Source organism: Syngnathus floridae, chromosome 5, assembly GCF_059516105.1.
Source record: "Syngnathus floridae isolate MCC-2025c chromosome 5, RoL_Sflo_1.0, whole genome shotgun sequence".
Classification (NCBI taxonomy): Eukaryota; Metazoa; Chordata; class Actinopteri; order Syngnathiformes; family Syngnathidae; genus Syngnathus; species Syngnathus floridae.
Genome location: NC_142417.1, coordinates 19,492,119 through 19,518,024, shown reverse-complemented (window position 1 = coordinate 19,518,024; position 25,906 = coordinate 19,492,119). Strand labels below are relative to the sequence as shown.

Below are 25,906 nucleotides of genomic sequence, written 5' to 3'. Positions count from 1 at the left end.
GATGCAGCCTATAATTTATTTCTAAATACTTTTTTGACTCTATATCACAAAAACTGTCCAATTCAGCGACCAAAAAAAACTTCAAAACGACCAGATAAACTGTGGTTCACTGGGGGTCTGTTGAATGCCTGCAAAAAAAAGAATGAATTATATAAAGACTTTATTAAACACAGAACTGAGGAGAGAGAAACTAAATATAAAAGATTTAAAAACAAACTAACAGAAATTCTTCGAAAATGTAAGAAAGATTATTATAGTAAACTGTTGGAAACAAATAATAATAATATAAAGAGCACATGGAATATTTTAAACTCAATTATAAGAAGAAAAAAAATAAGTGCCAGATTCACAAATGAATTCTTTGAAAATGGTAAGATAATTAAAAATAGTGATTGTTGAGTTGAGCTGCAGGCCGCACCCCTCTCTGGCTGAGCTGCCTCAGGTTTGGGTGTGTCTTCCTGCCTGGAGGCAGCTGATTGAGTGCACCAGGTGGAGATGTTGGGAAAATCAGTGTGGTTTGGAGGCACTCCCACACAGGACATTGAGGAGCAAGCAATGTGTGTGTAACAAAGGGAAAAGCTGGATTTGAGGAAAAGAGACTGCAGGACAAAGGCTTGTAAAGACAGAAGAAGGAGCCGGTGAGCTTTTGGACATTTGTGTGGTTTGCAGAGAAATGGACCAATAATGTGATGAATAAGTTAAAATGTGTTTGTGATTAATCATGTGAAAACTTCAAGATAAAATATTGTATTCTTAATATTATTCGGGTGAAAATACAGTTAATAATGTGGTGTGTTTAAGTGGTATTTGAGCGAGAAGTAATTGATTTGTGTGTGTATTTACAGGGGTTAAAACTGCTTTGTTTGGGAAAAGTGCTTTAAAAATGTATTTATTTTATTTTGGGTACTTTAAATATGGGTATTTTCTACTTATTTTGAAGTTGATTTCTAATAGATAAAAAATTAAGTATTTGATTTTGGGTTATGTTGTTTGTGGGTTTTAGGTTATATTTAGACCATTTATTTCTGATTGTGTTTAAAGGTTTTTCACCTGTGTGGATTGGACAACTTTGAAAAATAAAAGAAAGAAAGAAAAGTCCGAATCTTGTACATTTGAGTGAATTCCATTCGAATCTTGGAAGCAAGCCACCTTATCAAGTGGGGGAGCTGCAGTTTAACCTCACAAGAGTGAGGTCCACTTGACAGTGATGAAGTGGTGGCAGGATTCAACATATTCTTTGTGAATGTAGGGCCTAAACTGGCAGATGAGATAATCCCTCCACAAAGAGGAGGTGTGTCACAATTTTTTGGAGAACGAAACCCGGCTACCATCTTTCTGAGAAATACAGATAAAACTGAAATAATTGATATAGTTAAACAATTTAAGAACAAAACATCAAGGGACTGTGAGGACATTGATCTATACCTAATTAAATATGTAATAGTAGCTATAGCAGATCCCATAGCACATATCTGCAACCTATCGCTGAAACTGGGCTCCTTTCCCACAAAAATGAAAACAGCCAAAGTCGTTCCGATCTATAAGGCCGGTGAGAAGAATCTTTATGCCAACTACAGGCCAGTCTCATTGCTTCCCCAATTTTCCAAAATATTGGAGAAGGTATTTGCTGTTAGATTGGACAGTTTTATTGATAAGTGTGAGATATTAACTGATAGTCAATATGGTTTTAGGCCAAATCGATCTGCATCTTTAGCTTTAATTGACCTTGTGGAAGAACTGTCAACAAGCATTGATGACAAGAAGTTTGCCGTAGGAGTTTTTATTGACCTTAAAAAGGCCTTTGATACAATTAATCATGGCATTTGGCTTCAAAAATTGGAAAGGTATGGGATTAAGGGAATAGGGTTCAGTTGAATAAAAAGCTACTTGGAACATAGGCAACAGTTTGTGCAGATAGGAGAGAAAAGTCAATGCTTTTAAATATAACCTGCGGTGTTCCATAAGGATCAATATTGGGACCAAAACTATTCATATTATATATTAATGATATAATTAACACCTCTAAGATTTTAAAATTTGTCATATTTGCTGATGACACAAATATCTTTTGTGAAGGAGACAATCTACAACAACTAATGACAACTGGTTCTGATGAGCTTGCCAAGCTAAAACTGTGGTTTGACTTAAATAAATGATCTCTTAACATAAAGAAAACCAATTTTATGATCTTTGGGAAACGAGAAATCCCAGAAGACATAACTGTTGAAATATTGTGTGATAACACCAGATTAGATAGAGTTTATGAAAACTCCTTTCTGGGAGTAATAATTGACCACAGTCTCAGCTGGAAACCGCAAGTCAAACACATCTGTGCAAAATTGGCAAAGACCGTGGGTATACTTTGTAAAGTCAGATGCTTACTGAACCAGAAAACAATGTGCACTTTATACTGCTCGCTGTTTCTTCCTTACATGTCCTATGGTGTTGAGGTATGGGGCAATACCTACAAAACCACCCTAAAGACGGTATGCACAATGCAGAAAAAGGCAATTAGAATTATCAACAATATTGGCTATTGTGAACATACAAATAATTTATTTATTAAATTACAAACATTGAAATTTATGGATTTGGTAGATTTCAAGACTGCACAAATTATTTATGAAGCTAAAAAAAATTACTCCCTAATAATATACAAAAATGGTTCATAAAAAGAAACTGTTTACAGTCTAAGGAGAGGGAATCTTTTACAACCTACGGTGCGCACCACCCTCAAGCATGTGCATATCTGTCAATGGGGTAAAGCTATGGAATAAGTTACCTGTAACGATCAAAGAAAGTAAACACATTGCCCAATTCAAAGTACACTTTAAAAATTTTACACTAGAAAATTATAGTACCGTAATTTTCGGACTATAAATCGCTCCGAAGTATAAATCGCACCAGCCATAAAATGCCCCAAAAAGTGAAAAAAACATATAAGTCGCTCCGGAATATAAGTCGCATTTTGGGGGGCAATTTATTCAACAAAATCCCACACCAAGAACAGTCATGAACGAACAACAACAGGCTAAAGTTTAGCCGCTAAACGATAGAAACAACAGGCTAAATGATAGGTATGCTAACGTGACAAACACAAACAAAGAGCTGAGAACAGGCCTGACGCAACATATAGAGTTATTAAAGACAACTATGACATAAATAACATGTTTATAAAACCATCTGTGTCACTCCAATTCATTAAATCCATCGATCGTTCGATATGATAGCAACAACAGGCTAAACGATAGGTATGCTAACGTGACAAACACAAACGAAGAGCTGAGAATGGGCCTGACGTAACATATAGAGTTATTAAAGAGAACTATTACATAAATAACGCGTTAATAAAACCATCGGTGTCACTCCAATTCATTAAATCCATCGATCGTTCTTTGTCAACAATGGATGCGCGCGGCTGACGGCGCTTGCAATTCAAAATATTCCACAGGCCCTTATAACGATACATAAATTATATTTCAAATAACTGTTATATAAGCAATATTATCAAACCATCTGTGCACTCTAAATCATTAAATCCATCGATCAAATTCCTCGTCCTTTGTCAACAATGCCGCGCGTGCGCCCTGACGTCAGCCTCGTCGTTATTCCACAGATCTAGTATATAACTATATTGTAGCGTTAACAAAGTACAAGGAAAGACGTGGGTTTGGTAAACGGCTCTTTATTTAACAAAACAAACTTCCAGGCGTGTGGCGGCGTGGACTTCCAGCCACGGAGGTGGAAGAGATCTATAGAATAGGACCGGGCGTGCGTGAAAGCCATGTCCGAGCCCCATGCACCATCCGCGGACAGCCACCCGGCCGACCGCCGGCCCCCGACTTCGATCCACGGAGGTGAACGAGAGCTCAGTAGAGTAGGACCGGGCGTCCGTAAAAGCCATAATAGTTTTTCAAACCTTCTGTCACTCCAAATCCTTAATTTCTTCAATCTCTGCATCCTCCGTGTCACTTAGAAATAAAGCCGCTAAAGGGAAATGTGCTTTCGGCAGTTTGCAAACATGTTTTTTAAGGTTGTGTTAAACTTATAATCATATTAATACAATATCTAGTATTGGAGTGCTCGTGTGGATGGGTGGTGGGTGGCGAAGAATGTGGAGGCAAACTGCATGAACTTGTTTTCTTCGAAGTGTTGTGGAATAGGCCCAGACAGGGAATACCGGACGAGAACACCTCAAGGTCGGTGAGAAACGAGAACAACATCACGTCTATGTGGTCGGGCTTCGCGGGGAAAACCCAACCGCCTGAACTCAGCAAAACCTAGACGGGGAGGAGATGGCCATCGACCAATCATCTCACAATGTTTTGCATGCTTTAATATTCATATTGTGTTTCTTCAAAACTGGGCAACCCGGAAGAATGTGTTGTCTTTTGGTGGTCACAAAAAACGCACGAGCTTTAGTGTGAGGGACCCGGGACCCAGGTCTGTATTAGTGCGCTTTGTCAGGAATAAACAATTGGTAAATTTTTTCTGATTGATCTACTGGTCTTCTCTTTGACAGAACGAACTCGCAAAATTCTTAGATGCGCCAGTGTGTGGATTGGGACATAGCAACTCATGTGTTAAGTGTTGATCGCAATTTGGAGTCAGATCAATAACTAAAGTCAAAGTCAAAGTCAGCTTTATTGTCAATTTCTCCACATGCCAAAGACACACAAAGAAACCGAAATTTCGTTCCCCCCATCCCACGGTGACAAGACATGGCTCACAACAGACAAACAAGTAAACAAGTATAACAAAAAGCGTGCTGAATAAATAATGAATAAATAACACAACAAATAAATAGATAAATAAGAGGAGCAGAAAAAAAAGGAGCAAGTGCGCGTACAGCAGACATTCCCGAAAATAGCGCAACAGTGCCGCACGCTACGCAGAAAATCCATAACCTAACAATTTCTTGGTGACCGCGGACGTGATGTCAGAGAAGGGTATTTGACAACTCGTGGTCTTTATTCAAGACACCGGACAGTGTCAGGGACACTGTCTCCCGGTCGGTGAACCGTTTGGAATAAGCGCACGTTGAGCTGGTACGACGTCTCAACTCATCACCGATAAGGTAAGCAGAATACCTGTTACTATAAGTTGAAATTCTGCAAATTGAAAGAGGAAATTTAAGAGGAGACTGTCGTTCAGATCAAATAAGGTGTGCATGAAGTTAAGATGCATACGGTGAATAAGTTTGGAACTTACGTGTGTAATGTGTACGGTAAAGTCAGGGACTTACGCGTACTACGGATAGGTCAGGGACCTAGTGCTTCGTTGTGGCGGACAAGGGTGCAGTGACGATCGTATTCAAATAGCTGGTTTTTTTTAGAGATCCCCGAGGGGAAGTGAGGCCTCCTCAAAAAGTATCCGGTGGTAACAGTTCCTCCTGTGAGAGATCAGACCGCTAAAATATCCAAAATGAACCAAATTGGGGTGAGAGTGTGTGTGCTGAGAGGAATGAATGGAGTGAGATTGAAGGAATGTATGCTGATGTGGAAGCGCAAATTGTGAGTGTTATTGACCGATAGAAAGTGGCAAAGAAGCTACATGAGAGATGGATTCGAATCCCTTTGTCTGTGTGTTCTGTGTTCGTGCGTAATCTCTGTAAAATTTGTGTCAGTCTGTCGTCGTTCGTCTGAGCTCTGTGTGCGCGCTTTGTGTATTAGCGTGCGTGCGTGCGGATGCGTGTGTGTGTGTGTACGTGCGGTTGTGTGCGCGCTCGGTGTGTGTGCGTTTATGTGCACACTCTGTGTGGGTGTGGGCGTGTGAGGAGGAAGACGGCATGGACCAGAGAATGTTCAAGAAAGGAGGGGGCCGGTAGGCTCCAAGGTGTGGAATGGCGCTATGCTGGTGGGGAGGGGGCCAGCAGGATGCGTGGGCCTGGCCAGACCGTGGCGTCAACATTGATACGCTGACCCCCTCGTCCAGGGGCGCTGTGCCGAGGAGTCCGCAAAGGCGGGTCTGGGTCCCCCGGGAGAGGTCAATATCGAGGAGAACTGAGGCAAGACGAGGGGAGAACAAATGTTGATGAGCAAAGGGTGCATAACCAACAGCGAACGTGCATGATTGAAACTGAAACATCACTGACACTAATGTTTAACAGTTTGCAAATAGGCGAGAGAGGGGCATGCTTGCAATACTCATTAAAATACTAATGTATGTGTACCTGTGGGTCTTAGGAAAACAGTTGGGCCGTGGCAGCAGTGATTTATGGCAGGACGCTACACGTTCGGCCCAAGACAGATAGAAAGAGGGAGTGAGCGAAGAAAGGGGGGCTCACTTGTAAATAATGAGGAGATATTGGGAGTAATCTGTCCTTTCTTTAAGACCCTTTAAAAGGTTTCCTGGTGTAGAAAGTTTAGCAACATGAGCGATTTAGAGGTTCAAAAGAAAGACAGTTAAAAGAAAATAACATTTTTGACTCGGACAATTGCAGGCTAACAGGAGCATGAGAAAGAAGACCTGAGAAGCGGGATCCATTTTGATCGGGGAGATTGGAAATTCACGGCATCATATTCTAAGGCACATTTTTGAGCAAGAATGACACAGGTAATAACGTTTGAGAGGTCAAGACATAGATCAGGGCTAGATGTAGAACGCAGACCTCGATGAGTTAATTTTGAATAATGATACTGAAGACGCAATGTACTGTCGCATTAAATTGGAACTATAGCTCGGAAATAGGATGAGTTGCAGGACTTACAATATAAAGATGAGATCGCTGATACTAGGAGAATTTGACATTTGGTAAACAAACGTTACTAGTGAATTGATGGCAGCAGCTACATTTGGAAATAGTCTTACAAGTTTGATGTCCCAGTCTGTCACTCTCAGTGCCAGGATCCCTGAAACTCGATCCCGAGACTCCGCCTGCAGCCGTGGACGACTACAAAATGGTGCCTGGCTTTGAGGCACCTTTGACCTTTGGCAAGGACACAGAAAGACTGTTGTTGTGCTTGGAGGGGGCAAGTACACCCCGGAGGAAAGACATCCTCGGGGACGAGAAAAGACAGTGAGAAGCGGAGGAACTCACAATAATGAAAATGGACTCATTTGAACAATGGACTCATTCGAGAGTGATGGATGGGTTGGCTCTGAAGCAACGACAAAAGAACACCAACTTGAGAGTGTGAGGTGCTGCAAAAGAAGTGTCCGACGGCCAAATCGCACTCCTTGCTGTGGCGTTGCCAAACTGGGTGGAACTTGGGTCAAGGTGGACAGGAGCTTCATTGTGCACTGAGTTTGACAGAACTGAGGAGATTTGATAAAAAAATTAATAATGCGTAGAGGTACAGAGAAAAGCATCATAGTCAGAGATTGAACAGATTTGGATAAAACAAATAGGCTAAAACGGTAAGAAACAAGAGCGAGATCTGATATTTTGGCTTGTTAGGCTTAAGAAATAGAAGTCGAGTTAGATACATTTTAGAATAGGACATTTGGACTTAAGTGGATTCAGTCAAGAGGAACAGGGGCATTTGGCATTTTAACAGGGATTTACAGCAAGGGAGATTGAGGATAGAAGATCTGGACAGCAGTGATGTAAATTACATTAAAAACTGCCCATTCGAGGAGAGGGGTTGGCGCTCCCTGTGTGGAGCTGCAGCTTTGCAGAGCGGGGGCAGACTGCGCGAGGGAGTGGATGAAAGGAGTGGAAACAGGCGACGATTTAAGGAAGCAGGGAGAGGTGCTGGATGGTGTGACAGGCAGGATTTTTAGGAAGAGAAAAAAGGGGGAGTGAGACTCGCCAAGAGGGGCAATAAAGAAAAGCAGACTGAGGAACATATTTGAGCTAGACAACAGGAAAAAGGGGGAGAGCCAAATGATGATGTAAAAAGCCAGAGGGAATAGTCTGACCCATCTTTATTGAATTTAATTAGGATAAGTACCTGTGCCTTTGCCTTTAAGAGTAAATAGGAATACTTAATACTTAATTTTATTTCCACAAAGGTTGCTCAGATCAACAAGTAAAGTCCATCATCCCCCCCAAATATCACTGGGATTCAAGTGTCAACGACATTCTGCAAGGAACCGTGACTCCAAAAGCAAGGTAGTATGTGCTTCTAATCATCAGTGAATTGTTTTTACCCTTGTTAATTTCAGTCATTTAATAGGGTTGTATATATGATCTTTTTTATTGTGTTATGAGTCATGTCATGTTTCAAGATCAAGCTAGGGAGTAATCTGTCTTTTTTTTAATTAAATAATTGTTGTAGGAAAAATCAAGGGAATGTAAGGACAAAAGCTAGTACTAGTAGGAAAATTCTTCCGACAGTGAAGACATCTTTGACAGGTATGTGTTATCTTTCAACGTGTCTTGCATTTTATTGGTAGTTCCTTCATTTCAGTTGTCCTGACACAGCACAGAAATTCTCCAAAGTATTTTAGTATCCATCCATTATCTGAACCACTTATCCTCACGAGGGTCACAGGCACATTGGAGCCTATTCCAGTTGACTTCGGATCTCAGGCAAAGAGATGTTATTGGCTTCGATGGTTTTTCTTCCCTGCCCACTGACATAACATGTTAGAGATTTGTTCACTCCAACTTATTTTGCAAGAACCACACGGGAGACAAGTAAGTCCTTTTGGACACCTGCAGGTGGAGAGTCCATTCGTCGCTGTGCGTGCAGCGATGTTCGAATAGAGCTCTGGACTCTCCTTCCTGCAAAAGGAAATTTATTAAGAGAAACAGAGTGGGGGTATGAGTGGGCTGAATAGAAAGCCCTTGTCCTCTAGTCTAAACATCTCAGGGGATGTTTTACGACCTTGTGATAAGGAGGACAAGGTAAGGTATTTATTACCTGTTGCATTCCAACATAATCCTATGATAAAGATAACCTGGAAAACCCTAACATAACATGCACAGGAAAAACTCTTACATGCCAAGATGTAAAACGAAGGAATCGTTATGGTGAAACTTTGCTCCACGAAGCTGTACTTAAGGGAGATACTCAGCTGCTCAAAGACATCCTGAAGCTTAGAGTAAATGTCAACATGGTTGACCATACAGGTAAGATGCAGTGTAAAGTCAGACTGTTTAAAGTAGTGCGTTTTGTTGTATTTGTCTTGGTCTATGTCTTTCTCACTACCAGGACGAACAGCCCTACATGAAGCTGCTCTTCGTAATCAGTATGAGGCTTGATTTTGTCTGATTAACGCTGGCGCTCTGGTCAACATTGCAACAAGAATGAAGAATACACCTTTGCATGAAGCCATCACATTTGGCAATAAAAAGGTACTTAAAAAAATCCTTGATACACTTAAAACAACATCTTTCATTTTCCATTTACAGTAAATGCAACAGCTGATTTTGTTTGAGTGCAGATAATGGAGCTGCTTCTGAAACATGGCGCACATTCACTGTCAAAAACAAAGGAGGAACAAACCGCATTTGGCATTCGTGAAAAACCCCAGGTGCAGGCGGCTAAAACAAAACCTAAAGTCAACCTGCTTCTTGACAGTGGAGCAGAAATAACAAGTAAGGTTTAGGCTTTTTTAATGACCATAGTTCAGACGAAGAACGTTATAATTTTTTAGCTCCATTTAACAAACAATGTGCTGTTAGGTTACGGATTTTAGTTATTGATCTGACTCCAAATTGCGATCAACACTTAACACATAAATTGCTATGTCCTAATCCACACACTGGCGCACCTAACAATTTTGCGAGTTCGTTCTGTCAAAGAGAAGACCAGTAGATCAATCAGACCAAATTTACCAATTGTTTATTCCTGACAAAGCGCACTAATACAGGCCTGGGTCCCGGGTCCCTCACACTAAAACTCGTGCATTTTTGTGACCACCAAAAGACGACACATTCTTCCGGGTTGCCCAGTTTTAAAGAAACACAATATGAATATTAACGCATGCAAAATATTGTGAGATGATTGGTCGATGGCCATCTCCTCCCCGTCCAGGTGTCGCTGAGGTCAGGCGGTTGGGTTTTCCCCTCGAAGCCCGGTCTCATAGACATGCTGTTGTTCTCGTTCCTCACCGACCTTGAGGTGGTCTCCTCCGGTACTCCCTATCCGGGCCTATTCTACAACACTTCGAAGAAAACACGTTCATGCAGTTTGCCTGCACATTCTTCGGCCCCCACCAATTCCACACGAGCACTCCAATACTAGATATTAATATGATTATAAGTTTAACACAACCTTAAAAAATATGTTTGCAAACTCCCGAAAGCACATTTCCCTTTAGTGCATACATAACATACAAACTGGCATTCATCTAGTTACTGTGTGAGAATATTCATTCTTCATATACTTAATGTAATTTGTGTACGAAGGACATGTTATTACCGGTAATTGTAGCAGTAAACTGTAGGTCAACATTATAGACACAGCCAAACATGAGTAAATTATTCCCTCTAAAACAGTGGTTCTTAACCTGGGTTCAATCGAACCCTACGGTTTCGGTGAGTCGGTCTCAGGGGTTCGGCAGAGCCTCCACTGCGAAGGTCCGAACACACCTGAATTATCGTGTAAATTTGTGATAATGCATATCTGAACTGCTCTCGCAAAAGCACACTGATTTGCAAGTATGTCATTTGTTGTGAGTTCATGCATTGTGTTGGTTTTGTTCATTGAACAAGGTGACGATCATGCATGGCTCATTTTGTGCACCAGTAAAAAATATTATTGTCTTGAACTTGAATTGGAATTTTTTTTTTCCGCTTAAGAGGAGTTCGGTGAATGCACATATAAAACTGGTGGGGTTTGGTTCCTCCAACAAGGTTAAGAACCACTGCTCTAAAACATTCCACAGTTGTATGGATGAACAATGTGACAAAGTGTTACACAATTCCAAAGTTATTTTAAACTGTACTGATACACCCAAAATTCTATGGCTTTATTCTACGGTTTCACACAGCCAAACATTAATGACTTTTTTCCTCTTGTACCAAATCCATTTCAGTGGGCAGCAATTATATATTATGGGGCTGCTTGAGAATTTTTTGTTTTGTTTGTTTGTTTGTTTGTTTGTTTGTTTGTTTGTTTGTTTTCCAATATCAGGAGTTTGGTGTTGAGGTAATTATCACAATTCTTCAACCCAGGAGAGCTTTAGATTGGTGTTGAGGCTTACACTTCAAAGTCTTGTACAGCTTGTGTTGAAACATTTCTCCTTTGTGTTTGCATCAGAAACCAACAACGGCAAACAACACCGAGATGTGGGCACAGACATTAGTGGTGATGTGCAACTTGATAATGTGAGTACTGGTAGTCAAAATATCAAACTGAAAAGAATGGAAACTAGTAGGGAAAGGATTAAATTCTTGCAAAGCGACAAACTGCTTAGATGTCTCACTTGGTACATGTTACAGACTCGCTTTGAGCTGCTATGCTAAAAAAAGTGGGGAAAATGGATTTTGATGGCGGGACCTTTAACCCCCTCGGTGTATTTTTTTTTTTTTTTAGATTTGTGTTAATTTTGTCCAGAACATGTCACTGCCTTTGATAGGTGATAACTCAGTAATTAATTAATAGGTTTTTTTTACTTTCAACCACTCAAAATGTTCAGTGGCATCAGACCGCACATATATAGTTTTTGCTTCGGCGGCATTCCTGCCCTTATTGTCTCCTTTAAACTGGTTGTCCTGCCTCGTTCATGACAAAATGAAGCGCAAATCAGAGATGCTGCTGATTCTGCTGACGCGAACAAGGCAAAAGGGTGGATACGGAGTGGTAGGCTGAGATAAAGTGTAGTGAGAACTGTTCTTACAGCTTTAAGCCAATCAGCGGTAAGGATACAGATCAACATGTTCCCATTGGTCTGATCTTCTCTACCGGCCAATAGTGTGCTGTAAAGTCATATGGACAGATAAAGCCACGTGCTCCAAGTAACACCGCAAAAAGCCGCCATGCACCGAATATACCGTATTTTCCAGACTATATGTCTCTCCGGATTATAAATCGCACCAGCCATAAAATGCCCCAAAAAGTGAAAAAAAAAAACATATATAAGTCACTCCGGAGTATAAGTCGCATTTTGGGGGGCAATTTATTCGACAAAATCCCACACCAAAAACAGTCATGAACGAGCAACAACAGGCTAAACGATAGCAACAACAGGCTAAACCAAACCTGGGCAAATTACGGCCCGCGGGCCACATCCGGCCCTTTGAGCATCCCTGTCCGGCCCGCATGAGGCCAATCGTAATTTAAAAAAAAAATATATATATATATATATATATATATTGTGTCGTGCGTACAACTGTTTCGCTTTTATTTTGAAAGATGTCGAACTTCCGTGTAGCGTGTATGTGAGGCGTGAAGGTGAACAGTGCGAAGTAATGCTGCCCGAGAAACGTGTGCTGACCCTCAGAAAAGAAAAGTTGACAAGAAGCGCCGTGTTTTCAACAAGACATGGACTGCCAAGTATTTCTTTACAGAAATGAAAGGTAAAGCCATGTGCCTGATTTGTGGTACACAGGCCGCTGTGTTTAAAGAATATAATTTGAGTCGCCACTACACGACCAAGCATGAGAAAAAATACATCTGTCTGATAAACAGGGCGCATCAGAGGCTGATGCATTGCGAGCAAAACTGCAAGCCCAACAAGGACTTTTTATCAAACTTCTGTTAGGTTACGGATTCTAGTTATTGATCTAACTCCAAATTGCGATCAACACTTAACACATAAATTGCTATGTCCTAATCCACACACTGGCGCACCTAACAATTTTGCGAGTTCGTTCTGTCAAAGAGAAGACCAGTAGATCAATTAGACCAAATTTACCAATTATTTATTCCTGACAAAGCGCACTAATACAGGCCTGGGTCCCGGGTCCCTCACACTAAAACTCGTGCGTTTTTGTGACCACCAAAGACGACACATTCTTCCGAGTTGCCCAGTTTTAAAGAAACACAATATGAATATTAAAGCATGCAAAATATTGTGAGATGATTGGTCGATGGTCATCTCCTCCCCGGTCCAGGTGTCGCTGAGGTCAGACGGTTGGGTTTTCCCCTCGAAGGCCGGTCTCATAGACGTGCTGTTGTTCTCGTTCCTCACCGACCTTGAGACGGTCTCCTCCGGTACTCCCTATCCGGGCCTATTCCACAACACTTCGAAGAAAACAAGTTCATGCAGTTTGCCTGCACATTCCTCGGCCCCCACCAATCCACACGAGCACTCCAATACTAGATATTAATATGATTATAAGTTTAACACAACCTTAAAAAATATGTTTGCAAACTCCCAAAAGCACATTTCCCTTTACTTCACACCCAGAGATGTAGCGGCTTTGTCATTTGAGGAAAAGTTAGTTAAAAAAGTTAAGAATAAATTGTACTGATTAATAATTGTTTTATTATTTGACCTTTACTCCACAATTTCACATAGCTTAATATAAATATAAACAGAATAATTGTATTCTTCTAATTACCAGGACCAACTATTTAAAATAAATAATTTAGTGCATTTTACAATGGAAGAAAATTGCGCAGGTTTAAGTTATCGTAGGTGTGGCCCTCTGACACAACTCAGGTTTTTCATGTGGCCCCTTGTAAAAATTAATTGCCCACCCCTGGGCTAAACGACAGGTATGCTAACGTGCCAAACAGAAACAAAGAGCTGAGAACGGCCTGACGTAACATATAGAGTGATTAAGGACAACTATTACATGAATAACATGTTTATAAAACCATCGGTGTCACTCCAATTCATTAAATCCATCGATCGTTCGATACGATAGCAACAGGCTAAACGATAGGTATGCTAACGTAACAAACACAAACGAGGAGCTGAGAACGGGTCTGACGTGACATATAGAGTGATTTAGGACAACTATTACATAAATAACATGTTTATAAAACCATCGGTGTTACTCCAATTCATTAAATCCATCGATCGTTCGATACGATAGCAACAGGCTAAAGATAGGTATGCTAACGTGACAAACACAAACGAAGAGCTGAGAATGGGCCTGACGTAACATATAGAGTTATTAAAGAAAACGATTACATGAATAACACGTTTATAAAATCATCGGTGTCACTCCAATTCATTAAATCCATCGATCGTTCTTTGTCAACAATGGGTGCGTGCGGCTGAGGGCGTTTGCACTTCAAAATATTCCACAGGCTCATATAACGATAGAACTATATTTCAAATAACTACAATATAAGCAATATTATCAAACCATCCGTGCACTTTAAATCCATTGATCAACTTCCTCGTCCTTTGTCAACATCGCCGCACGTGCGCCCTGACGTCAGCCTCGTCTTTATTCCACAGATCTAGTATATAACTATATTGTAGCGTTAACAAAGTACAAGGATAGACGTGGGTTTGGTAAACGGCTCTTTATTAAACAAAACAAACTTCCAAGCGTGTGGCGGCATGGACCCGCCATGGAGAGCTCCATGGCATAGGACCGGGCGTGAGTAATGGCCATGTCCGAGCCCCATGCACCGTTCGCGGACAGCCACTCGGCCGAGCGCCGGCCCCCGACTCAGTAGAGTAAGACTGGGCGTGCGTAATAGCCATAATGGTTTTTCAAACCTTCTATGTCACTTCAAATCCTTAAAGGCCCAGAGACACCGGTATATGTATAAATCGGTTTTAGTTAGCTTAAATATAAATTGACGATCGAAACAACGGAAAGGAAGCTGTTGCTCTGAAAAATATAATTTAAATTTGCCGCTCAGACGAGTTTGACTGCACCGAGCCGGCTCCTTCTAAACTGGGGAAGAAACCGGAAGTGACGTTTCAAGTTGATCGCGTTTAGCTTCAGTGAATGTAAACAAAAAGAGAAGAGCGGCCAGCGCGGAGACGTCGGGCCAGGCTTGCGGCCAACCCAGCTCGCCCAATCGTGCCTTCCATTCTCCTGGCGTACGTTTGTTCGCGGGACGACAAGATGGGTTGCGTTCGCTCGATGGGATCCACGAACCGGACAGTGCGTGCCTGCTGTGTGCTCGTGTTCACAGTGGCCTGGTTGACTGTCATCTTTCCGGACTCTGCTGTGCATCGGGAGCGGCTAGCGTGCTATCAGTCTTATTGTTCATTGATGTTGACTTCTTGTTGTATTTTTCCTGTGTTGTTTACTTGTATGTGCGTTGTGAACTCTGTCTTGTCACCCTGGGATAGTGAGAAACGTAATTTCGATCTCTTTGTGTCTTAACATGCGGAGGAATTGACAATAAAGGAGACTTTGACTTTGAGACTTTGACTTTGAAAAGTATGTCGAAGCGTGACGGGGGAGGGCACAATTCAGAAAACGTGCTCAGCTCGCTGAAAAAATGCGATTTAAGCAATAAAAAATGCGCCTAAACCAAACGCTGCAGATGTTCATTTCTTCATGCGCAGTGGTTAACTCGGCACTCTAAAGCCCCCTGAGAACTTTTTACTATGCCAACCTAACCACAGTGACGGGAGAGGCACAATTCAACCGTTCCCTGGAGCTGTGTGAGGTGCCCTCGTGCTTTAAGAGCTCCACCATCGTTCCAGTGGCCAAGAAGCCCGCCATCACAGGTCTGAATGACTATAGACCTGTTGCACTGACATCTGTGGTCATGAAATCTTTCGAGAGGTTAGTGCTGAACCACCTGAAGGATGTCACGGGCCCCCTGCTGGACCCCCTCCAGTTTGCCTACCGGGCAAACAGGTCGGTGGATGATGCAGTCAACATGGGACTGCACTACATCCTGCAACACCTGGACACCCCAGGAAAGTACGCCAGGATCCTGTTTGTGGACTTCAGCTCGGCGTTCAACACCATCGCTCCTGACATCCTCCAACAGAAGCTCATCCAGCTCGCGGTGCCTGCCTCCACCTGTCAGTGGATCACCAGCTTCCTGACCAACAGGACACAGCGTGTGAGGCTGGGGAGCATCTGACACCCTGACCACCAATACTGGAGCCCCTCAGGGGTGCGTCCTCTCCCCACTGCTCTTCTCCCTCTACACCAACGATTTCTCCGCAAGTGACTCTTCTGTGAAGCTCCTGAAGTATGCAGACGACACCACTCTCATCGGACTGATCCAGAACGGTGATGAGACTGCGTACAGACAGGAGGTGGAGCGGCTGGTCCACTGGTGCAGCCAAAACGACCTGGACCTGAACCCGCTCAAGACCGTGGAGATGACAGTGGACTTCAGGCGAGGCCCTTCACCACTTTCACCCCTCACTATCCGCAGTAATACTATTCTCTCATCAGACACCTTCAAGTTCCTCGGAACCACAATCTCTCGGGACCTGAAATGGACCGGCCACATAGACTCTGTCCGGAAGAAGGCCCAGCAGAGGCTGTACTTCCTGAGACAGCTCAAGAAGTTCAACCTGCCGCGGGAGCTGCTGAAGACCTTCTACACTGCCATCATCCAGTCTGTCCTCTGCACCTCCATCACTGTCTGGTTTGGATCGGCTTCCAAACAAGACAAGCACAGACTGCAACGGACAATAAGGACTGCAGAAAAGATAATTGGAATCAACCTACCATCTATCCAAGACTTGTACCTGTCCAGGACCAGGAAACGTGCAAGTAACATTTCAACAGACCCTTCGCACCCAGGTTGCAGCCCGTTTGAACTACTCCCCTCCGGACGCCGTTATAGAGCTCTGTACACTAAAACCAGCAGACACAGAGACAGCTTCTTCCCCCAGGCTGTCGCTCTGATGAACTCACACCACTCTTAGAGTCTCAGAGTCATTACTGTGCAATAACATCCCGCTTTCCTTACCTTTTTTGTCTACACTGTTTGAACAATGTGTCCTCTCTGCATCCATTGCAGCCTGGTCATCCTAGAAGAGGGACCCTCCCATCGGTGGTCTCTTCTCAAGGTTTCTCATTTCCCCTAGCTGGAGTTTTGAGTTTTTCCTTGCCCTCTTGGGAGTTTAAGATCAGTTTAAGATCAGGGGATGTTTGAAAATATCTTTCATTTTTCACATGTCCTGAGTGTTGTTGTTAGTCACCTAAATGTTGAACAGAGGCTGTGATTTACCGAAGTCAAATTCCTTGTTTGACACGCTCAAACATGGCGAATAAAAAACTCTTGAATCTTGAATTCAAAAATCGTGCTCAGCTCGTCGAGAAAATGCGATTTAAGCAATAAAATTTAAAAAGCGCAAAAAACCTAAACCAAACGTTTCGGGTGGTCATTTCTTCATGTGTCGTGGTCAACTCAGCACTCTAAAGCCTCCAAGAGCACTTTTTTCGATGCCAACCTAACCAGAGTGACGGGAGGGGCACAAATCAGAAAACGTCCTCAGCTCGTCGAGAAAATGTGATTTAAGCAATAAAATTAAAAATGTGATTTAAACCTAAACCAAACGCTGCAGATGGTCATTTCTTCATGCGCCATGGTTAACTCGGCACTCTAAAGCCCCGTAGAGAACCTTTTACTATGCCAACCTAACCAGAGTGACGGGAGAGGCACATCTCAGAAAACGTGTTCAGCTCGTCGAGAAAATGCAATTTAAGCAATAAAATTAAAAATGCTTATAAAACCTAAACCAAACGTTTCAGGTGGTCATTTCTTCATGTGCCGAGATCAACTCGGCACTCTAAAGCCCCCAAGAGCACTTTTTACTATGCCAACCTAACCAAAGTGACGGGAGGGGCACAATTCAGAAAACGTGCTCAGCTCAGCCCAAGTGAACTGCTAGATTCATCATATTCTGCGTCAAAAGAGGTTTCTGAATCGGATAAAATGATGCTAATATTGCCGCTAGAAACGGAGCTGTCGCTATCATCTGCCATGTTGTTTGGGTTTGTTGATATCCGGATGTACAACTTGTGACGTCACAGTAATGGCGCCACCAGTGTGGCTGCGTGCGGAACCTGATCGATAAACTGGCATTTAATTTTAGCTTTATTCTTAGTAATCGGTGTCCATTTTTAATTTCCAATGCGGCAAATGTGTTCTCTTTATACATTCTATCAAATTCCGTTCTAATTGAAAAAAAAAAAAAGGGACGTCTCTGGGTCTTTAATTCCTTCAAACTCTTTGTCCTCCGTGTCACTTAGAAATGATCACCGCTAATGATGCCGGTAGTCCTTACGTGGGTACGTTTGTCCTTTATGTAAACAACAGCCGCGCCGCGCCGTGCCACTGACATCACTTGAAATAGTAATCCCTTGGTGCATCACGGTTCTCCAAACTTTCTTTCTGCTGCTCGATTACTGTTTTCAGCTGCATATTTTACAACTTGAAGTTTGTGACCTGCAAAATATGAGTTTCTTTTTGGTGCCATTTTTCTTAAGCCCACCCAGTTGATGAGTCACGGCCAATGGTGAAATTTAGAGCGCCCTCATCCAGTTTCGTCTGAAAATATAATTTTTTTCAAATGTAGTTTTTTGTTTTGTTTATTTGGTTGTTTTATCAAAGTCAAAGTCTGCTTTATTGTCGATTTTTTTTTTCATATACCAAGACACACAAAGAGATTGAAACTACGTTCCCACTATCCCTCGGTGAGATAGTACACATATGCATACAAGCAACACAAAAAGCCCAAGAAGGCACAAACAATGAATAAATAAGAGTGTTGAATAAATGATAAATAAACAAATAATAATAATAAATATAAGCGGAGCAAAAATGGAGCAAGTGTACATACAGCAGACAGTGGACTTGGATATGGTGCTTTAAAGTGTTAATTGCTTTATTTGATGTTTTCTCTATTTTTTATGTTTTGAATATGTTCAAGATAAAGATATAAAAGCATGTGAAGTGATCAACTATACTAAAAATAACATGGGAAGTGGTCAACTATACTTGTAAGTAAGTGATGTCTTAATGATCAAGTAAAAATTTGTGAAAAAAACATAAGTCGCTCCTGAGTATAAGTTTTTGTCTCAGCACGTGCGCTATTGTATTTTCATCTTTTATGTACAATTATTCTATGCTTCAAAGGGCTTATGGCCATTACCCCCTTTAAGCTTAAACAAGCCTCCTATAAATCTATTGCCTTTGAAATTAACTTCTCTCATCGTGATGAAGGTAAATTAAGCAATCTAGCGATTCAGTTTGCTGGTGACTGAAGCCAAACGTTCTATGATCCAATCACAAAGTTCCAAGTATCACATTAATACATTTACATTCCAGACCCACTTACATCGTCAATGACTCCTGCACCACTGTAACCGACATATGTACACGAACGTAAAACAGGAAGTGGTATCGCCTGAACACGGCCTTCAAAATAAATCACCCTACCTCAAATCTAAGCACGGCTGAATAACATAAATAACAGTTCTTAACACATAATGTAAACTTATTATTATAATTTTTTATAACAAGGTGTAAGTGTACATACGGTGTGCGAGGAGGCAAAAGAGGGGCAAGCGCGGAGGCGTCCGGGCCAGGCTGGCGGCCAACCCAGCGCGACCGGCGGTACCCTCCATTCTTCTGGCGAATGTTCGATCGCTGGACAACAAAATGGATTACGTTCGCCTGCTGAGGTCTACGAACCGGACGGTGCGGAACTGCTGTGTGCTCGTGTTCACCGAGACCTGGTTGAGTGACAACATTCCGGACTCTGCAGTGCATCTCGAGCGGCTAGCGTGCTATCGGGCGGACCGTGCCATTGTACGAGGGGGAAAGTCGCGAGGAGGTGGAATATGCGTCTACATCCGAGAAGAATGGTGCCGGGACTCTGTGGTGGTATGTAAGCACTGCTCGCCGCTTGTGGAGTTTGTGATCATTAAGTGCCGTCCTTTTTATCTGCCGAGGGAATTTACCGCGATTCTGCTAGTCGCGGTATACATCCCGCCTTCCAACATCGAAGGAGACAGGATCGCGGCGCTTGGTGAACTGTACCAGGCTGTCAGTGAACAGCAAACAGCGCACCCTGACGGTTTCACCATCTTCGCTGGAGACTTCAATCATGCCAACCTGAAGTCTGTTTTCCCGAGGCTTCACCAGCATGTTCCTTTTCCGACACGTGGAGACAGCTTCCTGGACCTAGTCTACTCGGCGCAAAAGGGAGCTTTCAAAGCCACCCCCCTCCCCCATCTGGGGCTTTCTGACCATCTCACCGTTTTGCTTTTGCCTGCATACAGAGAATTGGTAAAGGCATCCAGGCCGGTTCGGAGGCAGGTTCATGTGTGGCCTGAGGGTGCTTCCGATGCACTTCGTGACTGCTTCGACTCCACTGACTGGGACTTGTTTAAGCAGGCAGCCACCTACAACGATTGGACGGACATAGAGGAGTATACTGACACTGTTACCTCTTACATCACGAAGTGCATCGATGATGTGACTTGCTCGAAATCCGTCGTCACTCGCGCGAACTGGAAGCCGTGGCTGACGGGGGCTGTCCTCAGACTGTTGAGGGCCAGGGACAAGGCTTTCAGAGCGGGGGATGAGGCTGGCTTGAGGACAGCGAGGGCCGACCTGTCCCGAGGCATCAAAGAAGCGAAGAAGGCGTTCTCGTGCAAGGTCTCCACCCACTTCAAGGACAGCAAGGACGCACGTAGCCTTTGGCGGGGCATTCAGACCATCACGGACTACAAGCCCGCGCCGAGGGGCTGTGAGGGCGACGTCCGTCTGCTGAACGATCTGAACCGCTTCTTTGCTCGCTTCGACGCCCAGAACAGCACTTGCCCGCTGAAGACCGCTCCCCCCCCACACGAGCAGCCCCTGCGCCTCTCTGCCGACGGTGTGAGGAGGGCGCTTGCCGCTATTGACACCCGTAAGGCGGCGGGCCCTGACAACATCCCGGGTCGAGCGCTGAAGGACTGCGCTGGGGAGCTGTCGGGTGTCTTCACGGACATCTTTAACGTTTCCCTGCAGCAGGCCATCGTCCCCTCGTGTTTCAAGGCTGCCACCATCGTTCCTGTGCCGAAGAAACCTGCGCCTCCTGCTTCAATAACTACCGCCCTGTGGCACTGACGCCCATCATCATGAAGTGCTTTGAGCGGCTGGTCATGGAGCACATCAAGTCCCCCACCATTGACCCTTTCCAGTTTGCGTACCGTGCCAAGCGGTCCTCTGAGGATGCCATCTGCTCTGCCCTCCACTCGGCCCTCACCCACCTGGAGAGAAAGGACTCATATGTGAGGTACCTGTTTGTGGACTTCAGCTCTGCCTTCAACACCATTGTGCCGCAGCGTCTCATCTGCAAACTCGACGAGCTGGGCCTCAGTACCTCCCTCTGCAACTGGGTACTGGACTTCCTCTGTCAGAGGCCTCAGGTGGTGCGTGTTGGTGACAAAATCTCCGCCAGCATCACGCTGAGCACGGGGGCCCCCCAGGGCTGCGTGCTCAGTCCATTGCTCTTCACCCTGCTGACGCATGACTGCACTGCGACCTACAGCGACAACCGCATAGTGAAGTTTGCTGACGACACGACTCTGGTGGGTCTCATCACGAAGGGCGACGAGACTCGGTACAGGTCGGAAGTTGACCTTCTGACCACGTGGTGCAGGGACAACAACCTCCTGCTGAATGTCAATAAGACCAAGGAAATCATTGTTGACTTCCGGAAGGGTCACACAACACACCTGCCGCTGATCATCGACGGTGCTGTGGTGGAGAGGGTGAGCTGCACCAAGTTCCTGGGGGTGCACATCAGTGAGGACCTCTCCTGGTCCGCAAACACCTCGTCACTGGCAAAGAAAGCTCAGCGCCGCCTGTACTTCCTGCGGAAGCTCAGGCGTGCATGTGCTCCTCAGGCAGTCCTGTCTACATTCTACCGTGGCACCATTGAGAGCGTCCTCACCAGTTGCATCGCTGTCTGGGGTGGTAACTGCACTGAACAGAACTTGAAGGCCCTGCAGCGCATAGTGAATACGGCTGGTAAGATTATTGGTGCTTCGCTCCCCTCCCTGAAGGACATTTACACCCCCCATCTCGCCCGCAAGGCAACCTCGATTGCCAGAGATGTGAGTCACCCGGCTCACTCTTTGTTTGACCTTCTGCCCTCTGGGAAGAGGTACAGGAGCCTGCGCTCCCGCACCACCAGACTCGCCAACAGCTTCTTTCTCCAGGCTGTTAGGGCCCTGAACTCGCTACCCCCTTCTGCGTAACGTGCGGCACTGTTGCGCTATTTTCGGGAATGTCTGCTGTACGCGCACTTGCTCCTTTTTTTTTTTTTTTTTTTCCTGCTCCTCTTATTTATTTATTTATTTATTGTTGTATTATTTATTCATTATTTATTCAGCACGCTTTTGTTATACTTGTTTACTTGTTTGTCTGTTGTGAGCCATGTCTTGTCACCGTGGGATAGGGGGAAACGAAATTTCGGTTTCTTTGTGTGTCTTTGGCATGTGGAGAAATTGACAATAAAGCTGACTTTGACTTTGACTTTAAATATGTTTTTACAACTCTTTTATTATTATAACATTTTTTCTATAACAAGGTACAACACTGTAAATATGTTTTTATAACTCTTATTATAAAACAAAATTATAAAAAGGTACAAGTGTACGCACTGCAATTGTGTGGGCACTCCTTGCCTTCTGCTGGCGTGTGGGCAAGTTTCGTGCCATAATTCATTAATTTAGAAGTTTTATTTTGACCTTTCCAATTTCTTTTAATTTGGAAAAAAATCTGCGATGTAGTGAAACCGTGAGAAACGAACCGCGATATAGCGAGGGATTACTGTATTCCACCTCTCTCACTCTTACCTTTTTTGCTCGAGCCCCCCCTGATGGCCATTAGAAAAAATGCATGTCAAGTCACCGCATGATTGCGTAAGGTTTTTAATCTTTAATTACCATTTGTAAGAGAATATACACAAAGATGATTGTCAGGAAAGAGATGATTATTTCGGGATACATAACTTTTATTAACATAACAGCACAACAGCGGTCCACAGCCTTTTTATGAGTGTATAAGTGTATTAGTAATGAGGAAAATCGCGGAAAAAAAACTATATAAGCCGCACCGGACTATAAAACGCGGGGTTCAAAATTTGAGAAAAAAGTAGCGGCTTGTAGTCCGAAATTTACGGTAAATAGAATTTGTGCAATTATCAATCCATCGATTGATTAATTCTCTCACTAAATTCCTCACCTGTTAACCTAACTGCACAAAGAAAACATTTACAATTTAAGGGATAAAACCACATATTCCACATATTTCTTCATTAATCATTTTTTTCAATTGCTTCATTATTCCCTAATTATAGATTTACTCACTGCGTGTTCATTTTCTTTTTCAGTTTTTGGAAAAGGATAAGACACCGAAACAAAATTTAGACTTACACAGGTTGGTTGAGTTCAATCACAATTCTTGCGAAGAAAGCTCTGATATCAGGAAATTACAATACAGTGCTGGGCCTTTCGTGCGACCATGCTCAAGAGCAAAAAGTCTCCATTCAGAAAAGGCAACGTTCAAGGTTCTTTTGTCAGCTTATATTCAGTTGCACATGCCGGTGTGGGCCGAGTTTGATGAGTTTGGGGTGGGGCTAGTTCGCAGGAGAGTTTGATTCCATGGGAGTGGGTGCTGGTTCGGTGAGAACTGGTTTCGTCGGGTTGAGTGCTGATTATGGCCGATTCGATGTTTGTCAGGGCTGTTGTTTTCCTTTTCGTCTTTCGGCCTTGGCGATCATCTTTGGCCGGGTTCTTGGCTGTCTCCCTCTGGCACCTGCTGGTTTTATCTCCAAGTGGCCTTCCTGTAAACATTCTCCTCCATTCTTGCACATACACTGACGCACCTCGTCCATTCATCATCCTTCCTGTTTTGTCGTTTTGTACGGACTTATGTGAAGTTTTGTGTGTAACATTATCAATTCGTTAATGTTCTCTGACTATGCATAGTTCTTACTCACCACTTACCATGCATTTGTTTGTTCTTTTGACACTCCATGTACTTGTTTGCATTGTCACATTATTAGTTTAATTATGCTTCCGACCGTATTTTGCATTATTAGTCAAAACATTTTCTTTCTGTCCAGAACATTCAATAGTAATCCAAGGCTGGCGTCTAGCAATAGGCAAAATGCGACGTCACATCAAGCATTAATCAGACCATAAGGTATAATCAAGTACAAAACATTCTTAGACACCTTGGGCCGTGTCCGTGAATTAGAATAACATCAGGCATGCATTAAACAGTTCCTTAAGGGTCGTTATGCTATTCAGGCAATATATCAACAAACATTTATTTTAAAGTGCACAAAAATACATATCAGATCATGAAGTTATAAAAACCTATGTCATCACCATATATAAAAATGTCTAGTTATGTCTTCTTTATTGGTTTGGTGTGCAGGTATAATTATATGCTTAAAATGTTTATTTTATTGATTTAATATGTGAATATATTTGTCTGCTTATGTACTTTATTCAATGAGGTTTGAGCATATCTGTTTTTGTAGCTAAGCAGGACTTTTTGTATTTCGACCCCATTCCTTCAACTGATATGACATTATTAACCCCTTATTATTAATAATTATTAATTATTAATTTCTCTATATATTTTTTGCAGGGTGTAAAGCTTTCCACCACTTTTAAACACTTTTAAGAATGGATCTATCTCCAACTCACCACAACCGCAACCCTCGTTTGCATAGCTATGGTCAGTGGGGGAGGTTACAGGTTTGCCACATTCTTGTTTAGAGGGTGGGGGAGAATAAATTATCATCCCCTCCAACCCAGACGAGGGGTGTCTCGAGGCCTCAGTCACTCCCCGCCATGATTGCATTTTATTCCATTGTTTTAGCTCCACACAAGCAACTGTTGATAAGGATCTCATTTGCCTTTGTCCTCATTTTGCTGGCCACTTGCATGTGCCACCATTTTGTTTGTCTGGTAACTACGGCAATCTTTGCAGCAAACAATGTGAAAATCTTTCAACCCTATCACAAGTCTTGTCTGTTTTAGACTCACTTTTGAACTGCTAAAATAAATGACTCGTCACCATACACTTACTTTAATATCTTGAAATTGTCACAGATGGTTTCTGGCTGCCCCAATTTTTCAGTTTTTGGTGACTCGTTGCATTCACTGGCACATTCGAACCTTCATATAGCAAGCGCACCATATGAATTTACCGTATTTTTCGGACTATAAATCACGTTTTTTTCATAGTTTGGGTGGGGGGGCATTTGTGAAATTATTCACCAATTTTCAAAATTCAAAAATCCGCGATGTACTGAAACCGCAATAAACGAACCGCGATGTAGCAAGGGATTACTGTAATTTGAACTGCAACTGACGTCCGCAGCGCAGCGCACACGCGGCGTTGTTTACATAAAGAAAAAGGGTTGGATCACGGGATTTATTGACTTGGAGTGACAGAGATTTTTTGATAAAATTGTTGTTTGTAATTATATGCGCCTGTGGAATAATTTGAACTGCAACTGACGACGAGTCCTACGTCAGCGGCGCAGCGCACACGCGGCGTTGTTTACATAAAGGACGATCGATGGATCTAATGATTTGGAGTGACACAGATATTCGATAATATTGTTGTTTATATAATATCCATCCATCCATTTTCTGAACCGCTTAGTCCCCACGGGGGTCGTGGGCGTGCTGGAGCCTATCCCAGCCGTCATCGGGCAGTAGGCGGGGGACACCCTGAACTGGTTGCCAGCCAATCGCAGGGCACACAGAGACAGACAACCAATCGCACTCACACCTAGGGACAATTTGGAGTCTTCAATCGGCCTACCAAGCATGTTTTTGGAATGTGGGAGGAAACCGGAGTGCCCGGAGAAAACCCACGCGGGCCCGGGGAGAACATGCAAACTCCACACAGGGAGGGCCGGAGGTGGAATTGAACCCGCACCCTCCTAACTGTGAGGCGGACGTGCTACCCAGTGCGCCACCGAGCCGCCTGTTTATATAATAGTTATTTGATATATAATTTATATATCGTTATATGGGCCTGTGGAATAATTTGAACTGCCACTGACAACGAGTGCGACGTCAGCGGCGCGGCGCACACGCGGCATTGTTTACATAGAGGACAATCGATGCTTTTAATGATTTGGAGTGACACAG

General features: G+C 43.3%; 3 long non-coding RNA genes across 3 annotated transcripts; 2 read left to right on the top strand and 1 right to left on the bottom strand.

The window, feature by feature from the left end:
• Positions 1 to 501: 501 nt before the first annotated feature.
• Positions 502 to 8,057, top strand: LOC148398477 (uncharacterized). Its single transcript, XR_015858790.1, has 2 exons — positions 502 to 638; positions 7,957 to 8,057. It is a non-coding gene; the product is annotated as an uncharacterized LOC148398477 (long non-coding RNA).
• Positions 8,058 to 9,103: 1,046 nt separating this feature from the next.
• LOC148398475 (uncharacterized) lies at positions 9,104 to 24,442 on the top strand. Its single transcript, XR_015858791.1, has 3 exons — positions 9,104 to 9,244; positions 11,154 to 11,221; positions 24,387 to 24,442. It is a non-coding gene; the product is annotated as an uncharacterized LOC148398475 (long non-coding RNA).
• LOC148398476 (uncharacterized) lies at positions 12,732 to 19,120 on the bottom strand. The gene is made up of 2 exons (XR_015858724.1): positions 19,069 to 19,120; positions 12,732 to 13,079 (listed from the first exon to the last, which is right to left on the bottom strand). It is a non-coding gene; the product is annotated as an uncharacterized LOC148398476 (long non-coding RNA).
• Positions 24,443 to 25,906: the final 1,464 nt, after the last annotated feature.